At 45.5% G+C, this 13,688-nt stretch overlaps 1 protein-coding gene across 1 annotated transcript in view; it reads right to left on the bottom strand.

The window, feature by feature from the left end:
• Nucleotides 1-10,639, bottom strand: part of LOC110490363 (USP6 N-terminal-like protein) — a 97,113-nt gene extending 86,474 nt beyond the window's left edge. Inside the window, exon 1 of the mRNA XM_090200521.1 lies at nt 10,279-10,639. The gene's annotated coding sequence lies outside the window, so the exon portion shown is untranslated. The remainder of the gene's footprint in view (nt 1-10,278) is intronic.
• Between the last annotated feature and the right edge of the window lie 3,049 nt (nt 10,640-13,688).

The following is a 13,688-nucleotide window of genomic DNA, read 5'->3' as shown; positions in this document are numbered from 1 at the left end:
CACTGACACCTACTCTCTCACTCACACACTGACACCTACTCTCTCACTCACACACTGACACCTACTCTCTCACTCACACACTGACACCTACTCTCTCACTCACACACTGACACCTACACTCTCAAAAACACACCTACTCACTCACTCACACACACCTACTCACTCACTCACACACACCTAATATCTCACTTACACACACACACACCTACTCTCTCACTCACTCACACACACCTACTCACTCACTCACACACACCTACTCACTCACTCACACATACCTACTCTCTCACTCACACACACCTACTCTCTCACTCACACACACCTACTCTCTCACTCACACACACCTACTCACATACACACACACACCTACTCACACCTACTCACATACACACACACACCTACTCTCTCACTTACTCACACACACCTACTCTCTCTCTCACTCACTCACACACACCTACTCTCTCACTCACACCTACTCTCACTCACACACACACACACACACACACACACACCTACTCTCACTCACACACACACACCTACTCACTCACACACAAACACACCTACTCTCTCATTCACTCACACACACCTACTCTCTCACTCACTCAAACACACACACACACACCTACTCTCTCACTCACACACACCTACTCTCTCTCACACACACACACTCTCTCTCACTCACACCTACTCTCTCACACACACACACACACACACACACCTACTCTCTCACTCACACACACACACCTACTCTCTCACTCACACACACACACCTACTCTCTCACTCACTCACACACACCTACTCTCTCACACACACCTACTCTCCCTCACTCACTCACACCTACTCTCACTCACTCACACACACCTACCCTCTCACACACACCTACTCTCACTCACTCACTCACACCTACTCTCTCACTCACACACACCTACTCTCACACACACACCTACTCTCACACACACACACCTACTCTCTCACTCACTCACACCTACTCTCTCACTCACTCACACCTACTCTCTCACTCACTCACACCTACTCTCTCACTCACTCACACCTACTCTCTCACTCACTCACACCTACTCTCTCACTCACACACACCTACTCTCACACTCACTCACTCTCACACACCTACACTCACTCACACACACCTACTCTCACTCACTCACACACACACACACCTACTCTCTCACTCACTCACTCAAACACACATACCTACTCTCTCTCACACACACTCACTCACACACACCTACTCTCTCTCTCACTCACTCACACCTACCTACTCTCTCACTCACACACCTACTATCTCACTCACACACCTACTCTCTCACTCATACACCTACTCTCTCACTCACACCTACTCTCTCACTCACACACTGACACCTACTCTCTCACTCACACACTGACACCTACTCTCTCACTCACACACTGACACCTACTCTCTCACTCACACACTGACACCTACACTCTCAAAAACACACCTACTCACTCACTCACACACACCTACTCACTCACTCACTCACTCACACACACACACACACCTACTCTCTCACTAACACACACACCTACTCTCTCTCTCACACACACACCTACTCTCTCTCTCACACACTCACACACCTACCTACTCTCTCACACACAGACCTACTCTCTCACACACACCTACTCTCTCACTCACACACACACCTACTCTCTCACTCACACACACACCTACTCTCTCACTCACACACACACCTACTCACATACACACACACACCTACTCACACCTACTCTCTCACTCACACCTACTCTCTCACTTACTCACACACACACACACACCTACTCTCTCTCTCACTCACTCACACACACCTACTCTCTCACTCACACCTACTCTCACTCACACACACACCCACCTACTCTCACTCAAACACACACACACACCTACTCACTCACACACAAACACACCTACTCTCTCATTCACTCACATACACCTACTCTCTCACTCACTCAAACACACACACACACACCTACACACTCTCTCTCACTCACACCTACTCTCTCACTCACACCTACTCTCTCACACACACACCTACTCTCTCACTCACACACACACACACCTACTCTCTCACTCACACACACACACCTACTCTCTCTCACACACACACACACACACACACTCTCTCTCACTCACACCTACTGTCTCACACACACCTACTCTCTCACTCACACACACACACACACACACACACACACACACACACACACACCTACTCTCTCACTCACACACACACACCTACTCTCACTCACACACACACACCTACTCTCTCACTCACACACACACACCTACTCTCTCACTCACACACACACACCTACTCTCTCACACCTACTCTCACCTACTCTCACTCACTCACACACACCTACCCTCTCACTCACACACACACACACACCTACTCTCTGACTCACACACACCTACTATCTCTCACACACACACACACCTACTCTCTCTCACACACACACACACACTCACTCACACATACACACACACACTCACTCACACATACACACACACACACACCTACTCTCTCACTCACACACACCTACTCTCACACACACCTACTCTCACACTCACACACACCTACTCTCACACTCACTCACTCTCACACACCTACACTCACTCACACACACCTACTCTCACACTCACTCACACACACACACACACCTACTCTCACTCACTCACACACACACCTACTCTCTCACTCACTCACTCAAACACACATACCTACTCTCTCTCACACACACACACACTCACTCACACACACACCTACTCTCTCTCTCACTCACTCACTCACACCTACCTACTCTCTCACTCACACACCTACTCTCTCACTCACACACCTACTCTCTCACTCACACACCTACTCTCTCACTCAAACCTACTCTCTCACTCACACACTGACACCTACTCTCTCACTCACACACTGACACCTACTCTCTCAGACACACACTGACACCTACTCTCTCACTCACACACTGACACCTACACTCTCACACACACACCTACTCACTCACTCACACACACCTACTCACTCACTCACACACACCTACTCTCTCTCACACACACACCTACTCTCTCTCTCACACACTCACACACCTACCTACTCTCTCACACACACACCTACTCTCTCACACACACACCTACTCTCTCACTCACTCACTCACACAAACCTACTCTCTCACACACACACACCTACTCTCACACACACCTGCTCTCACACACACACACACAGACCTACTCTCACTCACACACTCTCTCACCTACTCTCTCTCACACACACACACACCTACTCTGACTCACACCCCTACTCTGACTCACACACACCTAATATCTCACTTACACACACACACCTACTCACTCACACACATCTACTCACTCACTCACACACACCTACTCACTCACTCACACACACCTACTCTCTCACTCACACACACCTACTCTCTCACTCACACACACCTACTCTCTCACTCACACACACACACCTACTCTCTCACTCACTCACACACACACACCTACTCTCTCACACACTCACACACACACACCTACTCTCTCACACACACCTACTCTCTCACTCACTCACACACACACACACACACCTACTCTCTCACACACACACACACCTAATATCTCACTTACACACACACACCTACTCTCTCTCACACACACTCACACACCTACTCTCTCACTCACACACCTACCTACTCTCTCACTCACTCACTCACACACACACCTACTCTCTCACACACACCTACTCTCTCACTCACTCACACACACACACCTACTCTCTCACACACACACACACCTAATATCTCACTTACACACACACACCTACTCTCTCTCTCACACACACCTACTCTCTCTCACACACACACACCTACTCTCTCACTCACTCACACACACACCTACTCTCTCACACACACCTACTCTCTCACTCTCTCACACACACCTACTCACTCACACACACACACACCTACTCACTCACACACACACCTACTCACTCACACACACACACCTACTCACTCACTCACACACACCTACTCACTCACTCACACACACCTACTCACTCACTCACACACACCTACTCACTCACACACACACACCTACTCACTCACACACACACACCTACTCTCACTCACACACACACACCTACTCTCTCACTCACACACAAACCTACTCTCACTCACACACAAACCTACTCTCACTCACACACACACACACCTACTCTCTCACACACACACACACCTACTCTCTCACACACACACACACCTACTCTCTCACACACACACACACACCTACTCTCTCACTCACACACACACACACACCTACTCTCTCACTCACACACACACACACACCTACTCTCTCACACACACACACACACCTACTCTCTCACTCACACACACACACACACCTACTCTCTCACTCACACACACCTACTCTCTCACTCACACACACACACACCTACTCTCTCACTCACACACACACACACACCTACTCTCTCTCACACACACACACCTACTCTCTCTCTCACACACACACCTACTCACTCACTCACACACACACACACACCTACTCACTCACTCACACACACCTACTCACTCACTCCCACACACCTACTCACTCACTCCCACACACCTACTCACTCACTCCCACACACCTACTCACTCACTCCCACACACCTACTCACTCACTCCCACACACCTAGTCACTCACACACCTAGTCTCTCACTCGCACCTACTCTCTCACACGCACCTACTCACACACACACACCTACTCTCACACACACACACACCTACTCTCTCACACACACACACACCTACTCTCTCACACACACCTACTCTCTCACTCACACACACACCTAACTTCTCACACACACCTACTCTCTCACTCGCACACACACACACACCTACTCTCTCACTCACACACACACCTACTCTCTCTCTCACACACACACACACACCTACTCTCTCACTCACTCACACACACACACACACACACACCTACTCTCTCACTCACTCACACACACACACACACACACCTACTCTCTCACTCACTCACACCTACTCTCTCACACACACACCTACTCTCTCACACACACACCTACTCTCTCACACACACCTACTCACTCACTCACACACACCTACTCTCTCACTCGCACACACACACACACCTACTCTCTCACACACACACACCTACTCTCTCTCTCACACACACACACACACCTACTCTCTCACTCACTCACACACCTACTCTCTCACTCACTCACACACACACACACACCTACTCTCTCACTCACTCACACCTACTCTCTCACACACACACACACCTACTCACTCACTCACACACACCTACTCACTCACTCACACACACACACCTACTCACTCACTCACACACACACACCTACTCACTCACTCACACACACACACCTACTCTCTCTCACACACACACCTACTCTCTCTCACACACACACACACACACACACACCTACTCTCTCTCTCACACACACACCTACTCTCTCACTCACTCACACACACACCTACTCACTCACTCACACACACACCTACTCTCTCACTCACTCACACACACACCTACTCTCTCACTCACTCACACACACACCTACTCTCTCACACACACACACACCTACTCTCTCACATGCACCTACTCACACACACACACACACACACACACACACACCTACTCACACACACACACACACCTACTCTCTCACACACACACACCTACTCTCTCACACACACACACCTACTCTCTCACACACACCTACTCTCTCACCTACTCTCTCACTCGCACCTACTCTCTCACTCACTCACACGCACCTACTCTCTCACTCACACAGACACCTACTCACACACACACCTACTCACACACACACACCTACTCTCTCACTCACTCACACACCTACTCTCTCACTCACACACCTACTCTCTCACTCACACACACTCTCACACACACACACACTCTCACACACACACACACACACTGCTTGGCTGAGGTTGCGCGAACATCTGGTGTGCTGTGTGTGGGCCGGCCACTTCAAGCCCAGGCAGATATAAAGTAGACCAATGTGCCAGCGGGCATAAGCACCCACCAGAGACTGGCACGCGGAGCTCTGCCAGCGCCTGGAGAGAAGGGGAATGTATTAACACTATACCCTCTCTAACATGTGGTCTGTGTGTTTGAGAGGCAGGATGTGTGTGTGTGTAAGTTGTATTTTAATCTATTTAACTATTATCAGTGTGGGCTGACCTGTGATCACACACACGCACAGTTAAGGTCACATTTAAAGGGCCTTTTGTCTCTGGCAGTGTTTTCTGTGTGGGGAAGTGAAGAAACTGAATCCTCCACCCACTCAGTGCCCACAGCACCATTTTGCAGACTGTGTGTTTTATTACAGAGAGAAGCCATAGCAAAGGCCTGGTTGCTATGCTACGGAAGCTCAGCCGGGACCAGCTTTTCAGGCAGTGAAAGAAACCCCTCCAACTCACACAAGACACTGCCCAGACGGACAAACAGACTGCTCTTTCATTACAAACATACATCTACACACTAGTTCTCTCTCTGTGGAGAGGCATTACAAGAGGCACGACTGCACTTTGTGCCAACTGTGTACAGATCCCATGTGGAAAAGTGTGTGTGTGTGTGTGTGTAAAACAGAGAGGGGCAGATGATAGGGGAGGAGATGAGATAATTTGTGACTGCTGACTCTTGCCTGAGTACTGCAAGCTGCTCTGTCATGGTATCAGGGCAGAAAGACAGAGATCCTTAGCATTGTCCAAGAACTGTGAAATAAGGAAACATGTTTGAAATGGCACTAGGGGTATTTTAAAAGCGTCTTTGTTTTTTAAAAATTCTGTAGGCCTATCTTTTTAGTCTATATGCCATTGTAGTCATTGTAGCTAATTGTAGCTAATAGACTCAGTAGTACAAAAATTAATGAATGAACATAAATAGGATACAATAGTGGTGATGATTCATTCACTGACTTTTTTTTTATCAGGACGATTCTAATATTGGAAAGGGGGGGGGGGTGACGGAGTTCTCTTTTTCGATTCAACATAAACTTGCCGCATTCATTGTGCAAACGTGAATGTACAGTTTTAAAATTGTGTTTTTACAACATAACTCCTGATAATTCAACCAATTAAAGCGGTTGAGATAGAAAAGTTATGGCCGGATAGGGCTACTTTCCTATCCCGTCCAACATTGTTGTCACAAAATTACCACTAAAAGGGAAAATACAATTGAAAAAAATAGCTGACGCAACAATGCCGCAATGTTAGGAGAAAAATACACGTTTGCTACTTCATTAACAGGAGCTGTAATGCACGAGGGGGAGCGAGAGGCTTGACGCAGCGCAGGAGCACAAATGTTTGTGACTAGGGGAGCAGGAAGGGGAATAAAGATAGCAACCAGATCGACTCGCGCTGGTAGACTCCCTTATTGCTAGTTATTTATCATCATCTGATTACATAGTATCTGTTTTGACTGCATCAAACTGAGAGACGCTAGTTAAACTAGCTAACGTTAGCTAGGCTAATTGAGGCTACATAACTCACCTCCCGAAACCTACAATAAATAACAACTCCATTCAGATTATTCTTTACAGTCTCCCTTTTGGCTCTTGGTGTTGTAGCTTGTCCTTGTCATTTTAATTCCATCTTCCATTGATTAGCCTACTGATACACTACATGGCCCTTCAACTTAATGGATTTGGCTATTTCAGTCACACCCGTTGCTGAAAGGTGTATAAGATCGAGCACAAAGCCATGCGATTTCCATAGACAAACATTGACACCTTTCCAACAAGTCAGTTCTGCCCTTTCTGCCCTACTAGAGTTGCCCCGGTCAACTGTAAGTGGTAGGCCACACAAGCTCACAGAACAGGACAGCTGAGTGCTGAAGCACCTAAAAATCATCTGTCCTTGGTTGCAACACTCACTACAGAGTTCCAAACTGCCTCTTGAAGTAACGTCAGCACAGGAACTGTTCGTCGGGAGCTTCAATAAATGGGTTTCCATGGCTGAGCAGCCGAACACAAGCTTAAGATCACCATGCGCAATGCCAAGCGTGTCAAATGCAGAGTTTGGTGGAAGAGGAATAATGGTCTGGGGATGTTTTTCATGGTTCGGGCTGGGCCCTTAGCTCCAGTGAAGGGAAATATTAAAGCTAAAGTATACAATAACATTCTAGATTATTCTGTGCTTCCAACTTTGTGACAACAGTTTGGGGAAGGCCCTTTCCTGTTTCAGCATGACAAAGCAAGGTCCATACAGAAGTGGTTCATTGAGATCGATGTGGAATAACTTGACTGGCCTGCAAAGAGCCCTGACCTCAACCCCATCGAACACCTTTGGGATGACTTGGAACACCGAGTGCAAGCCAGGCCTAATCACCCAATCAGTGCCCGACTTCTCTAATGCTTTTCTGGCTAAATGGAAGTAAGTCCCTGCAGCAATGTTCCAACATCTAGTGGAAAGCCTTCCTAGAAGAGTGGAGGCTGTTATAGCAGAAGAAGAAAGCAACTCTATATTATATTAATGCCCATGATTTTGGAATGAGATGTTCAACAAGCAGGTGTCCACATACTTTTGGCCATGTAGTGTATATCCTAATAACTTGCCATAGGGAAACTCTGACTGTAGCCTAGTACCAGTTTGATGACTTGTGATTGGACCAGTAGCATAAATTATACCATATGCTCTCACCGCAGGAAGCTCGATGTAGACCCTCTCCATTGTGAATTCACGTGGACTTTAATGCATTTCGTATCGTTTGAATGGAAAACCGATAATTAAACCTGAATTGTTTTCCCATTTGTCACATCTAATACCAAAGGAAACATAACATATACTAAATGGAGGGACAGATTTACATTAACTATGTTACGTCTACCACTGAATCCAGGTTGTGTTTGTTAATACAGATAATTCCAAGCTAATTCCAACGCGTAGCATTGGTATCCTCACTAAAGTGGTAGGCATAGCCTACATATGGGTGGCATGTGAAACCACAGCACGACATAGCTAGTTGCTAATAATAAAACATTTTTTAAAAACAGGCTTTAATTTAAACGATGCATCTGTCAGCAAATGGCGTATATTTCTTTGATGCAGGAGGCTGTGACAGGTAAACACATCCGTTCCTCATCGTTCGGGCCATTCGGCGGGCAGCCAAGACCGGGAGGGCTCGTGAGCTACGGTACGAGAAATGCGATACTCAGCAACAACGCTGCCAGTACCGCACAGTGATACAATGGAGCACAATAGTTGATAACGTGCATATATTCTCTCTCTGATATCATAACGTCCACTACATAAACAGGCCAGTAGGCTATAGCTTATTGACTTGCAGTATGATACTGTACACGTGATTTGTTTTTGTGATCTGCTCTCATGCTGCTGGGTGGAAGCCAGGCAGCAAACTTTCATTCGTGGTGGACATGTGTGAAACAATGTATCGGTTTGCGAGTTCTATGTTTGCAATTTCGCTCTTTGTGGCCTGGCTACAAACTATCACTACAGCAGTTTTTTCGGCCGCGCCATAAAGCCAAGAATGTGTTAAACCGCATTATCCCGAAACGGGATAGGATTGAGGCACTGCTACAAAAGGTAACTACTATACCCATTCTCCCATGCAGCTCATCGCTACTACAGTAGCCTATAGTCCCAGACGTGGTAAAGAAACATGGATCGCCTTATTTACTCAACACAGCCACATGCGCAAAATACCATTCAATAACTCTAATTCAACTCGTTTAATTATACAATTGATCCCCTTAAATCAATTAAGCTACAGGAGAAACGTTGAAAGCCCACAAACGTCAAATGAGTGAAAGGAAAGCCAAGCCAACCAGAGCCGCGGAATGCAGGTCTGTGACCAATGGGAGAGCTTGATTCGTGTTTCTGCAGTCTGTCAACATCGACTCTGCTGCATGAGGCCGTCCGGGGGTTTGGCTAGGTACTGTAGGCCTCGATGAATAGAAATAAGAACAAAGTTTGAAGCTACTAAAACATATTCCCGATTGTAAACAAAACACTGGAATAATACCGCATACCGAGTCGTTCAGTGCGGACAACGCTACACAGACGCGTGTCCCTGGTTCCCATCACATAATGCCACTTTCAAAGCCGCAGTCCGCTTGCTAGCGTTTAGCCAACAGTAGTACACTGACATCCATATCGGGGAAGTTGACAAGTTATATTTCCCAGAACATTTCGAAAATGAAAAGGACAGGTTTACCTTGTTCTAACTCTACGTGTCCGTCTTGATCACATCGCTGCGTGTGTTTTCCCGGCCAAACTAGAGTAAAACATGTCCATTGTCCCGTACCAGGAAGTCCGCGCTCTTCCAGAACAGAACACTTCTCAAACTCACTATGGAACCCCTGCAGGGCGCTGTGCAATCGATCCCACTCCAGGTAGCAATGCGCCGCCCGACGGGCTTATCTCACCCGCCATGTTGGATCCGAAACGAGGTTGCGGCACATAGTTGGCGAATAGTAAATGACCATTAGTTGTCACTTGCACCTTTTCATTTGCTAGAAAAAACTTAACCACAAAGGAAAAGTAGTCTCATAGGCATCATGAAAAGAATAGCGCACGAGTCTTGCTATTAGCCTGTTAATCCACCTGGTAGCATATAAATTCATGATATTGATGTTAAAGGAAAAAACTATTTCTCAGAGTTCTCATTTCAAGCGAAAATATCTGGGGTCCTAAAAGTATTTTCTAGTTATTTAGAATAGGCTACTTTGTTTTTTGTTACACAAAATTACACAAATTATGCTATTCTGTTAATTATTTGTAACCAGCAACTCATAGCCGTAACCCTTGTATTTGTAATTGAACGCTGAAGAACTAAAGTGTATATTCTGCAACGTGATACTGCTCTTCTTTTCTCAGCGGGCCACCAACAAAACAAACCAACCTCTATTTATCCTCAGTGTGAAGTATCCACTAGAGTCTAGCTATACAGTATACAGTATACAGAGTCTAGCTATATAGTGTTTACATACCAGTGATCCCACTGAGGGAGAGAGACAACTGCTTGTATGCACAGCCAAGTCAGCCTTCAATACATTATCAACTTTTTAACAATGTTATACAAATATAATGGTTAAACAATGTTATAACAGGACCTGAACCTATCCGTATGATCTGAAGGTTTTGTAAAACTGCACAGTACCTATAGCCCATGGCTAAGGCCCTTGAGAACAAACAGAGTAGTTGTGTTTGCAGGACAGTGATAGTGGGAATGGCCACTTATTTATTCTACGGCTATTTACAGATGGACTATGTGCAGCTGCAGCGATCGGTTCGCTGCTCAGATTGATGTGTTTGTTTTGAGGTTACTATATAAAGAGACTAGACACAATAAACAGGGTATGCCGTAGCAAGGGTTGATGTTTATTGCATCTAGCTTCAATTCAGAAACCGTCACAAGAATTTAGTCAAGAAATGTATTAATTGATGTATTTTTCACTTGTTTTTGGAACACACAGTATGACAGACTTTAATGAACCGCAGCTCCGTTCAATTAGAAAGCAAACTAGGAGTGCTGTAGAGAAGTAACAAACAGACAAATTAAACTATTTCACCAGCGTCAGGGGTCAATAACCCTTTACAGAAGAGATCGAGAACACAGTGTTCTTCTTGGGAACAGTTAGCTAGCCTAGGTGTCTAAGTCACAGGTGGTAATCTGTTGAAAGCAGTGCAATCTCTTATCTATCTCTCCCAGTTAGAAACTCTGTCTCGCTTACCTTGTTAGTGTCACACTTTATGTCCCATCAGTTCTATTAATGTCACACCTAACGAGGTTAAGGCATTGGGGAGAGTGTGACACTCCCACAGTTCACCCGCTGTGTGTGTTGATTTCATGGCCTATTAGGCCTGTGATTGTGGCAGCGGTGTCTGCAAACCAAGTCTGCCCCAACAAGAGTAACTACTCAAATAAACAGCACAGTATGCTGCCTGACTGATGCACAGAGGGATACCAGTAGATTGTTTTCACTTTGTATACAATTTGTTTGCAGAAATGATTTAATAATTGTATTACAGTCCTGGAGGACATTTCAATACAGCCCTCAGAAAATAAGAATAGTCTTGTCTATCCCAGCAGGGGAGAAGTGGAGGCAGATGTCTCCATCCTAATGATCCTTCTTAATTGTGTTGACTGTGGACCCACAGATACACAGGGGTTCTCTGGGTGTGGACCAGGAATCCAACACCCACGAGGAGCCCAGGATGCTTCCAACATTGAAGAGCCTGCAGAGGAACTAGCAGGAGAGGTAAACAAACAACACACCCAAGCTTCAATAGGAATCATGTAATAATAGATCACATTTATGGGCTCTAATCACCTCATAACTTGAATGGTTTACTTTTTACGTTTCATGCACACGTGATGGGTAGCACTTACTGTGGCCTTTTGGTGTTTGAAGGAAAATAAATATTTGAAGGAAAATAATTTAATGGTGCATAAAGTTTAACAGCATCACATGTTTTTATGAGACTGTTCAGTACAGACTAATGGAAATAAAAACATGTTCCAGCTGCATGTTTCTTCATAGTCACAAGATGGCAGCAGAGTACTGTCTAAATCAAATAGTCATTTTGGGAGCGTTTCTGAGAATGCAAGTTTTGGATATTAACATTATACATTGAATAAATATTTTGCCAAAAAACATCCCGTGTCTATTTGGTTATTAAAAAGTTTGTTGAAAAGTACTATGAGAAAACAAAAGTATGCCTTTGTATTTGTATTTATTAGGGATCCACATTAGCTAATGCCAAGGCAGCAGCTACTCTTCCTGAGGTCCAAACACACCAAAGCACCCACATTACATATAAAACAACAGATAAAACAGTGAACTTTGTTTGTACTGAATGAGCTAAAGATAAAACAGTACATCATATAACATCCCCACATGTCCACAACACAAATGTTCAACACCATACAACAATGTGTGTGTCTGCATATGTCTGTACCTTTGTGGGTGTCTCTTCACAGTCCCAGTTGTTCCATAAGGTGTATTTATACCGTCTTTTTAAATCTGATTCTAATGCTGCATCAGTTACCTGATGTGGAATAGAGATCCATGTAGTCATGGCTCTATGTAGTACTGTGCGCTTCCCATAGTCTGTTCTGGACTTGGGGACAAGACAAGTCTATTGCCTACACCTCGATTAGTCTGATATAGCTGTTCCCATAGACACGTATAGGGGCAACACCTGACTGCCTGTAATTATTTCTCGCACCGTTTGAACTGCTAATGCAGTTGGGATAATAAGGAAGGGAGTGGTTGGTGAAGCACAAGAGCAGCCGCTCATCGATTTGTCATCTCCTACCGCAGTTACGCCTCCAAACATCCTCCATGTGGATGTCAGCCAGTGCAGGTCGCAATTGTAAATGAGAACTTGTTCTCAACTTGCCTACCTGGTTAAATAAAGGTGAAATAAAAAATAAATAAAAAGAGACCTCTGGTGGCATGTCTTGTGAGGTATGCATGAGTGTCCGAGTATTTTAAACAGACTGCTCGGTACATTCAGTTTGTCTACACCTCTTACAAACACAAGTAATGATGAAGTCAATCTCTCTTCCTCTTTGAGCCATGAGAGATTGACATGCATATCATTAATGTTAGCTCTCTG

This window comes from Oncorhynchus mykiss, chromosome 15, assembly GCF_057628025.1.
Source record: "Oncorhynchus mykiss isolate SJ-2025 chromosome 15, ASM5762802v1, whole genome shotgun sequence".
In the NCBI taxonomy this organism is placed as follows: domain Eukaryota; kingdom Metazoa; phylum Chordata; class Actinopteri; order Salmoniformes; family Salmonidae; genus Oncorhynchus; species Oncorhynchus mykiss.
Note: the sequence above shows the minus strand (reverse complement) of the source record. Positions and strands in the feature narration are given on the sequence as shown.